Source organism: Haemaphysalis longicornis, unplaced genomic scaffold (genome assembly GCF_048455015.1).
Source record: "Haemaphysalis longicornis isolate Haplotype H1 unplaced genomic scaffold, Haemaphysalis longicornis Haplotype H1 scaffold_7, whole genome shotgun sequence".
Taxonomy (NCBI): Eukaryota; Metazoa; Arthropoda; class Arachnida; order Ixodida; family Ixodidae; genus Haemaphysalis; species Haemaphysalis longicornis.
Window position 1 is genome coordinate 154,266,167 of NW_027526422.1, and position 10,677 is coordinate 154,276,843.

Consider the following 10,677-nt stretch of genomic DNA (forward strand, 5'->3'; position numbering starts at 1 on the left):
TGATGTAAAGGCTTTGTAAGCGCAATCGCCTTTATCTTTAAAAGCGCCGTAATGAATTTGCACTTCGCTTCTTTTTATTCTCACTTAACCTGAAAGATCAACAAAAATCTCTTTTGTTGTCAACAATTTACAATTTGCGGCACAGGATTGGCGGCTCGGGCTGGGACGGCCCGAAAATTTTGGTTCAAGCCCGAGCCCGGCCCGGCACAGAGAATATGCATGCTACCCGGCCCGAGCCCGCCCCGCCAGTGCACTACGTCAGACTACCTAGCTACGCCACCGCACCCAACTGTTTCAGAGCTGTGCCTTCACGGTGTGCTGTTTTGTCGTGTGCTGTTTTGTCGCCGTGCTATTTTGTCGCGAGCGCTTTTGTCGCTGTGCCTATTTGTCGCTGTGCTTTTCTTTCGCGTGCGCTTTTGACGCTGTGCCGTTCTGACGCTGTGCTGTTTTGTCGCGTGCTGTTTTGTCGCGTGCTCTTTTGACGCCGTGCTGTTATGGCGGTGCTCTTCTGTCGCGTGCCCTTTGGTCACGTGCTCTTCTGTCGGTATACCGTAGTGGAGCAGTCTGACATGGTTGGGGAATGTTGTTCATACGCGCCAGCTCTTCCTTGATCACGTCCCGCAGTCCATGTGCGCAGACAGGAGCATTCTGGGGACAGGGAGCGTCACGCTGCTGCAGCTCCTCGCGTATGATAGCACGTATTAAAGCACGGAGCTCCACATTCCCAGAGGAGCTGGTAGGCCAGGAATCCTGCTGGAGGCGAATAGCTTGCAGATTGTCAAGGGGCTGGCATATCGCTCGCACTTCTGCAATGATGGTGGGATTTTGTCTCGCGAGGGCATTGAAAGCGACAGAGGAGATTCTTTTCATGATGGGTCGTACCTTCTCCGCATCTGGCATGTCTTTGTCAACTCGACGACCCAGTCCGACGACGTCTTCTATGTACGAAGCGTAGGTTTCCTCCGGGTGCTGTATGCGGACGTCCAGTTTCTTTTTGGCTCCAGCCGCGCTAGCAGAGCACGTGCCGAAAATCTGACGCAGTTGCTGAGTGAAGTCACTCCAATCAGAGAATCCTCCTGCATTATTGTGGTACCAGGTCTCGGCCACCTTCTTCAAGGAGAAACCAACGTTCTGTTGCTTGAACGTGTCGTCCCAGCAGTTGAAGGAGCTTACCCTGTTGTACTGATCGAGACATTCGTCCACGTATTCACCACGGAGGCCATAGAAAAACGGAGGATCGCGCTGGTGAGGGGTGATAGTAATGGCGGGCTGGACAGGAGCTGCTGCGCTGGTAGCACTACGGCTGCTCTCGTGCTGCATGGTGCTGGTTGCTAGCGCCAAACGCCGACCCGATCGTAGCTCCAGCGGTGCGACCAAGAGAGGTAGACGTCGGGATCAAGCGCACACTCCACCACTTGAGAGAGTGAGGGACGAGGTCTCGGAGACGACGTTTATTGTCCTCCTCGGAGCGAACGTACCGGGAAGCGCGAGACCGATGATGATGCTGATGAATATTTACAGATGGTAATGGCGATGGGGCATCAGTTCAAGAAATTGGGAAGCGTATCCCTCAGTGCTCACACTGGCCATGATAGTGGCGGTATCGCTTGCACTGCGTATCCCATTAATGTAACGCCGCGAATGCTCACAATACCTTGAAATAATTTTTACACTAAAAACATACGGGAGTCAAATAGTAAATTAAATGGCCAAATTGATTCCGTACTCCAATTGCGATAGCAACCACTACTGGTACACTAGCTGGCTCTTTGTTGTCTGATGCTAGCAATGGATATTTTGATCAGCAGGGAGTGTAGAAAATTCTGTTCCCGATTAATATATTGGCCCGTGTAAACTTGTTGGCTCCTTGGTAAATTTAATATTGTTTGCAATAACCACTCCCCTGGTAGTTGCTCTGATGATAACCAATATAAAAAATAACGTGTCTGCAGGACATCAGGATATACGAACTATACCTGTAAGGTTCCCTCTTGAGGTCAGTGGCCAGGCCACGCGTGTGAAAGGAAAGATCCCCTCCGCTCGGTCTGGCGGCGCAGCACTGCCTACACTGCGCTGCGTTCGACGCTAGTTTGACACGGCGAGTACGGGAGCTGGCTTGTCTGGCCGAATGAATGCCGCGGGGATAGTCCCCCTTTGGGAACGCAGACAGCCTCGCCAGGTTCCGAGAATCGTGGACGGGGCCCACTAGGGAGGGATAATTATCGTCGTCTGACCGGGCGGCGCGACGAGACCCCATTGTTACACGCCCTTGTGGGCACGGTGTACAGCCACCGCTTTTCACCCCCATCCCTCGCCGGCGCACCTGCTCGCCAGCGTTCCGGCTGTTGACCCGAAGGTGGTGGCGCCTTATTGAACGGTCCGTAGTGCGCTGAGTGACAGCTGTCTACGTGAGTTTGGGCCCTCCTTAACGTGTGTACGGAAGATAGAGGGGCGTGCCCGGGAGAGAGAAATACCGAAGTGCTATAAGGCCGGAGTTGGCCGCAAAACAGCGTTCTTGTCAGAGTTCTCAGCTAGGCAGGTTCCAGGCGAGACAAGGTAGTTCACATTGTAGTTCACAACAACTTCTCTGCATTACTGGAAGGGCCCACACGCGGCCTACTCCAGGAGATGTGAAAAGGTCTAGCTTGAAATGAACATATTAAACTTCAAGTACACAGAAAACAACACCTTTCCGGGGGCGCGAAAGAGGTTGGCCTCTTTCCCCCTGGGAAGGTACGATGACGTGGCTTGCCGGGGGGCGGAGCGTCGTCTGGTTTCCGCGAGGACCCAGTACGGCGAGTCGGACCTGGTCCCAGCCTCGCCCCCTCACACTGCCTGCTCAGCCAGCAGCAGCTGTGGTGGCAACCACGTCCGTTGGGCATGACGCTGCATTCACTGCTTCCTCTCCACGGGCCCAATGTGCACGCCAGGGCACTGAAGAGATGGAGACGGAGGCCCCCGCGGCAGTTCCCACCCCGTCGCACCACCTCTGCCATCCGGGGTGCTCCGTACGCCCTCGTAGTCACGGATTCAACGAAGGGCACCGGAAAGGGTGCTAAGTCGAGGGGGTTTGCTTCGCAGGGCACCGTGATGACTTCGGATGACATGGACGTCGAGCCGTTCCGGCTTGCACCACAGTGAAAGGAACGGGCTGCGGCGTCCAGGTCAGTTGGAATTAGAATACACCCCTTTCAAAAGTTATAGCCCCGAAAGTCGATACATAAACACGCATATATTCGAGTAGCTCTAAACCTAAATAATAGGAAGAGAAAATATAAATCAATAAAACTGCAGAGGCCTCCTCAAAATTTTTGATGATGTTTATGAGTTATTGCATTCAAATCAGCCAGTTGTGATATGTCTGCTAAAAGTTCATTTAAACACCAGGCACAGCAATTTCTCTAATAGCTACATGGTATTTAGGAAGGACAGGGATATTGGTCGCACATCTTCAGGTGGTGTGGCCATCGTTGCCCCAAAATCCTTGGCATGCCACACAGTCCAACTATGGAACCTTCCAGAGGCTGTTGCTTTCGAACGATCCTATTCAATAGGCTTATAACATTATGTTCTCTTTCCAACCGTCCTGAATTCCAGCTATCGAGCTCAGATCTTGGGGGCATGGTAGATCAGTTACTCGAACCTTTCATTCTGATAGGCGACTGAATGCACATAACTATCTTTGGGGCTCTGCTCGCAGGGATGCGCGAGGTAACCTCATTGACAAAGTCTTAGCATCGTCGGGAGCATGTCTTTTAATCAAGAAACAACCAACATACTATATTATAAGACAAAACACTTATTCACACCTTTACTTGGTTATTGGATTTGAAGTTCTCTTTCCATGTCTTGAGTGGGGTGTGGGCACTGACCCATATGGTATTGACCCCTTCCCCACCTCACTAATATATATGTATGGGTAAAGGCCCCAGCAGTCCATTTATTCAGAACAGGTCGAATGAAGCAAGATTACACTGGAATAAATTTACAGAGGCATCCACACTACACGTACTACACCTCCATAGGACACCTACACGTTGAACAGGCAACCAAACTACTCACGGCGCATATTCTCTACGCCACCGAAAAGTCCCTTCCCCACGCCTTTGGTGACGAGCGCCTCAAGAGGAGGCCGTCGTGGAATGAAGACTGCAGGTGGGCGCGAGCGGCCCAGAACAAGGCGCGGGGTATCCTTCGTCAGCATCCCACGTCGGGAAACCTCCTTTTGTTAAAAAGGGCAAAAGCGTTAGGAGAACGGGTGCGCCGCGAGGCAAAAGGAGATAGGCGTTCATTCATATCAATAAACTCCTACACAGACACACGGAAAGTATGGCCACGAATACGCAAACTCAAAGGACAACAAACACACAACCTGACTCTGGCCAGCACAATAAGGGACACACTCAAAGACCAGGCTGACACACCCGAACAACAGTTACAACACGTGTCCAGCACACAACAGAAACACTTTCATTAAACGCAAACCCTCGGCAGAAAAGAAGTCTTTACTAGATAAAAGCAGGTCCACATCATCTTATAGCTCAGCGTTTTCACTTCACAAAGGGCCGCTCTGACCACGTGTAAACCCTCAGCTCAAGGCCAGGACAACATCATATATATAATGATACAACACCTATACGCAGACACACTTCAAACACTCCTCCATCTATATACTAAGATCTGGCTATTGGGGTACATTCGCCACTCTTGGAGGGAGACCATAGCAGTGGCTTTCTTGAAGGAATGAACAGACACGTCGTTCTCCTTAAGTTACTGGCTCATAGGCCTGACGAGCTGCCTGTGCAAGATCTTCTAGAAGATGGTAAACAGGAGACTGATGTATTTTATTGAGTAGAATTATCGTCCCGTAAGCTGCCAGGCAGGCTTCAGGGCGGCGCGATCCAGGAACGACCGACTCGTGGCAGTTGAATCATATATAAAGGATGCCTTAGTACATAAACAATTCAGTGTTAGAGTTTTTCGACATCGAGAACGGGTAGGACAGCGCTTGGCGTTACGGCATTCTTATAGACCTTAATTCATTTGGTTTCTCGAATAACATGTAAACACCCATGTTATTTACATATCGGAAAAAAAATGTTTCGCCTAAGAGTTTGGCTTAAAATTATTGGCTTTACCTAAAGGAGCCATGGAGAGAAAACGCAAGTGTGATTCATTGAAAAGATTGCCTCGTTAGAATCATACTGACACCACTTTTAACATAAACTTCGCTCAGATAGGCTACGTAATTAGGAAAAAGGGAATGGTCATGCGACCCACTAGCTGATTTTCCGCAACAGAACTATGATGTCATACCACACAGCTCTGCGATTGGCGGAGGGCGGCAAAAGGAAACGCAAATTAGACAGAGCTTATAAGCTTGCCGAATGAGCTATTTGCGCTTACATTTGAGCACATTCCTTTTGAAGCCCTAAGAATTATGGGACAATCAGTGGAAGTTATGAAACACACGTAAACATAGAAGTACTGATGCGTACACTGCTGTTGCTACTGCGCGCACTATGCTTGGTTTAGTTTCACAGGACTGCGGGAGTTTGGGGTTCTTTCAAACGACACTGGCCGATTGACGTAAGTGACGATGTCTTACATGAGCTTCTTTGTCGAGCGAGCACATTTTTTTACTATACGATTTTCTCCATGAACAAAACAAGCCAGGTACAAATACGTTCACAAAGAAACCAAAGGCAGAAAACGGCTTGCGTGGTATGGTGGTGCCATCTTGGTTAACTAATGGTAATCAAGGCCCTGTGATGTCATTGCAGACCACGAAAACTCGCGATTAAGAGGAAAATTCAAAATTTCAACCTAAATTTTATTTTTCTCACTAAATAAAGTGTTGTTTGCAGTCGGACAGGAGCTGAGGGCACTATAAAAGACGAAATTTTTCGATTAACGCAAACTTGTGTTTTGTCTTCATGGCAGGAAAAGATTCTTGGGCACCAAGCTTCACGTAAAACTCCGCCTGATGGATGCTTGGAGGTACAGATAGAAATACACAATAAACTGGACAATCCTAAAAAAGACAGGTACACCGTTTGTTAGGCGCAATTCACATCAACAAATCGCAATTTGCCGATAGAGGCGGGCATGTGGCCACGGTAGAGCTTAGAAGTGCAATCCACGAGAAGCTCAGCACACAAGAAAACTATACTCAGTAAGCACCCTCCACCGAGAACATTGAGGAGCTGCCAATTATCCGGCAGAATAGTTTCTTTCCTGAAGTTTTCATTTGTTAAGCACTTCCGGAAAAACTGCCTGTCCATAGCATCATACCAACCAGTCTCAAACAACCTGCGTGCAATAAGGTCTATTTCCCGGCGGAGATAATAGTCCTTTCTCATTGCAAAGCCGACCGGAAACACAAGTAGGGTTTCCTCGCCTTCTACAATATATCCTTGCCGGTACCAGTGCACAAGGTTGTACCAGCAGTGCATTTTTCCAAATCCCACAAAAACGTGCGTACCTCTCGCGGCCTTCTCCATGCAACCCTCGAGGGAATCCCTAGTTATTTTTTTCGTCGCCATTGCATCAAATCGTTGAGCGGCCGCTGCCATCACGTCAAGGACGCTGTTAGGCTTGTCACCCCGGCCAGCTTTTTTGAACATTTTGTCAAAAAAATACATAGGCAAACAGCACGGAACCAGATGTCCAGAAATCAGCTTTGGGTAAAGTTTTTCAAGCGTGTTGTCTGCTTCCCAACCTAAGCCAGATGTGACGCTTGCGATTAAAAGACTTTGCAAGAACACGGCCAGCGAAAAGCATGCGAGAAACCAACCTGCTAGCACAAAACGCGCTGCGGTTCGTTCCGTTGTCAGTGGCGAAACGAAAAGAAGTGTGCTTGCTATAAGAGCCATAATTATATTTTGAATACTGCCTGGCGAAACCCTTGTTTCAGTTACCACGTCCGTAACCGTGAGCACTACGACAGAGGCCGCCATTGAGAGAGAGAAAAAAGATGCCCATTGCGGGAGAAATTTTGGGTAGTCAAAGACTGCGCGTGTTTTTTTCTGGACGTAATAAACGCCTGTTCCTGTGGTGAAAGCATTTACGTGGAGCATTTGAAAACGCCCTTCTGTGATTGTACTACCGATACCATGGACATGAGCTTCATTGCGGCGATCGCTATTTTCCCAAGAATTGCTTGGAACACTAACGATAGAGAAATTTGAGTTGACAACGGTAAGAGCTTGGGCTAGAATACTAGTATTCATGGTTAAACAGATGTTTCGAAGATTTATTTTTTCACTTGACTGCGCGCAACCAATAATAATTAAGTGATTTGTAACTGCAGAAAAATTTCTAACTTTCTCTGATTCTCGATATATGCGATGCCAAGCCCGTTCATTCATGTCGAGAACTTTCAAAGAACCGTTGTTTCTACTTATGGCCACAATGCTTAGGCCATGGCGGGTGTCGAAGAATTCACGATAAGGCTGTTTATCATTTTTCAGTACTATCCACGTTACCAATGCCACATCATGCCACGTGTGTTTTGGCAGTTTTGTGTGGATTTCTTCCAAAACTGTACGGGGAGAAATCACCACACTTTCAATGCCACGACGAGCATTAACATCAAGAAGCTTCATGACATCCATAGCCGTTGTGGAACAGGACAGAAACATGACCGGAGTCACCATTTTCAAAAGCGCAAGGTGTGCTACCATTTGTCTATCCAAACAAAAGATGTGTACGTAAACATTACGACCGTTTAAAACTTCAAGTGTTCCGGGTAACGTGGTTATGCTTTGTGCAATATTAAAATTCGGAAACACCATTTGTGTCAAAATGACCCAAATCTGTGGACCATTTCTTAACGGTGAGATTGGGAAGAAAAATGACGACCTCCATCCCCGGTGTTTATACATGGTAAATATTCAGCTGAAGAATCAAGTGTCGCCACAGCTACGCGGTTGCCGCTGGCGAAGTCTGCGTGCTCACTGCAAAGGCGCCCCTGAAAGAGATTAAAAAGGCTAGGTAAACAGTAAATTTTCTGTTTATTCAGGAAAACACATATCGTGTGTTAGAACGCCATTGAGATTGGCGCACAATCGTAAGGCTAAACGTTCCTGGCATTCCGTTGATGATTAAGAGAAACAGAAATGTTCCTCAATGTGCATAAAGACAAAAAGAAGGCCATTAATCGCCGTACAATAACGAAAATAAAAAGAGGCTAATGGCGATAATACCACCGAATCCACACTTTGTCTTGTAAGTAATGCATTTGTTTTTTGCCAATAGCGGTTCACACGGCATGGTACCTTGTCAAATTTAAGTTGGTGCCTTTGCTTTGGCAAGAATGGCTTAGAGTACTTTTGTCACAGCGTTACATGGTGTTGTTCCGCGTAGAGCGAACCTTCTGTTCCTGTACGCCAATTAGGGATTACCCACTGCGCGAGTAAATTCACAGGAACTCTCCATCACGCACTGCGTTAAAACCAATTTGCAACAATGTGGTTTGGTAGGTTTTTCTCGACTTCCGTAAGAACTACGATGCTATTTAACGAAATGATAGTGACGCATTGGCTCACGTTCCCTGAAAAGCAAAGAAACGGCAACAAAAGATTGAACACATCGCACTCACAAGTCACTCAAAGTAAAACCGAGGCCTAATTGGCCATCTGTAGGTCGATGGGATCTGAAATATGACGGCTCCACGACAGAAACACGTACACAGCGCACGGGCTCACAGCCCCCGTTGACAGCCCACAGCCCACGTGCACACCACTGCAATGAACGAACAGCACCAGGTCTGGCACAAAGAAAGAAGGAGGACAGTGAACTAAGGGCATCAATGAGTATCTCGGCACTTCACTGCTAGCCTGCCGGAATAAGTTTCAAGAAAGCCTGCTACCTATTTCTAAGAGTTTCTCGCCAATACTCTTGTGTGCTGTTTACGTCGCTAATATGTACGTAGTGTACAGTAATTGAGCGTGATTATTTTCAAAAGCTTCGCTAGGCGTACAGTTGTGTTGGGCATAACGGATCCTGAATAATTTTCTAAACCCACTAGAAATCATCGGGCTCTGACAGATCTCGAAGTCACGAAGCAGTTCTGGGAACATCCGTGAGATAAGTGTTTTAAAAATAATACCTCCAAAAGACTTTGCCACCGCAGTGACTAGCAACGGAGTGGCCAAGAACGGAATTAAACTAAACTATTTGTCATCACCGTACAGTGACACCACAACAAAAACTCACGTTGTCTAAACACGCAATCTCTGAAGACGACAGAAATAACGTAACCAAAAGTGACTACTTCGAAGGGCGGGATGATTAAAGGATCGACGAAGTCCGTCAGATCCGCAGGAGTAGGGAGTCAGGAAAAAAATCAAAACCGAAATTGAGATGCTGTAACCTGTAGTACCATATTTAGGGAACCAATAAGAGCAGGCCACCTTAGCGGCATGGCGCATGCTTTCATACGTAATTTTGTGGTTCGCTACTTCCATGGTGAAGGCGACATTCCTAGAGCTTTCCCTCTCAAAATCCTAGACCGAAAGCGCCAGGAACTAACTGCCCACAATATAAAACGCGCAACCAAGAGAAGAGAAAGAAAAAAATGGCTACATCTCCACTCCATGGATGATGGCGAGGGTGCCGAGTACGGGGACTCGAAATGACATCCAACTTGCGCCCGGAGTGGCGTCCGATCTGCGCCCCGACCGTCATTCGATTTTAGCCGTTAGTTGCACCTGGATTATTCCCTAAATGAAACTGTAACCTCACGGCTCAAATCCAATTTCGCTTGATTTTCTCTTCATGGTTGTGTGCGCACGGATGGACCCGGACGGACATTGGGAGGCCCTAAGGTACTCCTCATCGTTACAGGCGAGGGTGTAAGCCGTTTGACTCTCGGGTACTAACTTACGGTCGTAAAACAAAGGGTAACATGACTGACACTAACTCTGTCTGGCCTATATACCAGATAAATGCTCGAATCCTGCCGGTGCCTGTGTGATTTTTTGCAATTGTAAATGATATGGGCACAGACGTGGAGCGATATTGTGCGGTCCTAAGGTACTCCGCCCCTAAACACAGGAAGAAAGGATCAGACTCATTCAGCCTCAGATCATGAGCCGAATATTGAAAACCCTATAGTACCGCAAATTTACCCGAACAGAAGAAAGTGAAAGAAACACCATCATCAGGGCACCATAAACCTCAAAATTTTTACCATGACACGAACCAACAACGGATGGACCACAAAATTTACAGAATGCACATGTATACATGGTTCTATAAGAAAAGGAAGGCCATTACTTCGTTAGAGAAAAGAAAAAAGCAATATTCTGAGCTAGGAATGGACTCGAGAAGCGCAGGACAGAAGCGGGTGAGAGTCAAGGGAGAGGCCTTCGCGTTGCGGTCCTTCTAAGTAAGATTTGTGAAAATGATGATGAATGTGTCTTGTACTTGTGTCTTCCAGCGTACTTTAAGAAATAGGAGAAACCACTCCCCGCGCACGAAGAGAACGGTTGGAAAACAAATTACGCCATCTTCCCGTAGGGGAACCCTGAGTAGTTTGCGAAGCAGCCGTGGGGTCGACTGAAGTTTCCATTAGTTTTAGGTTCGTCGTTTCCGTTGACGTGCAGCTACACGTGCCTTCGTTGTTTCAGTAGCTTCTTGAAGTAGTTTGAATCAGTGAAGGACATAGGGCGC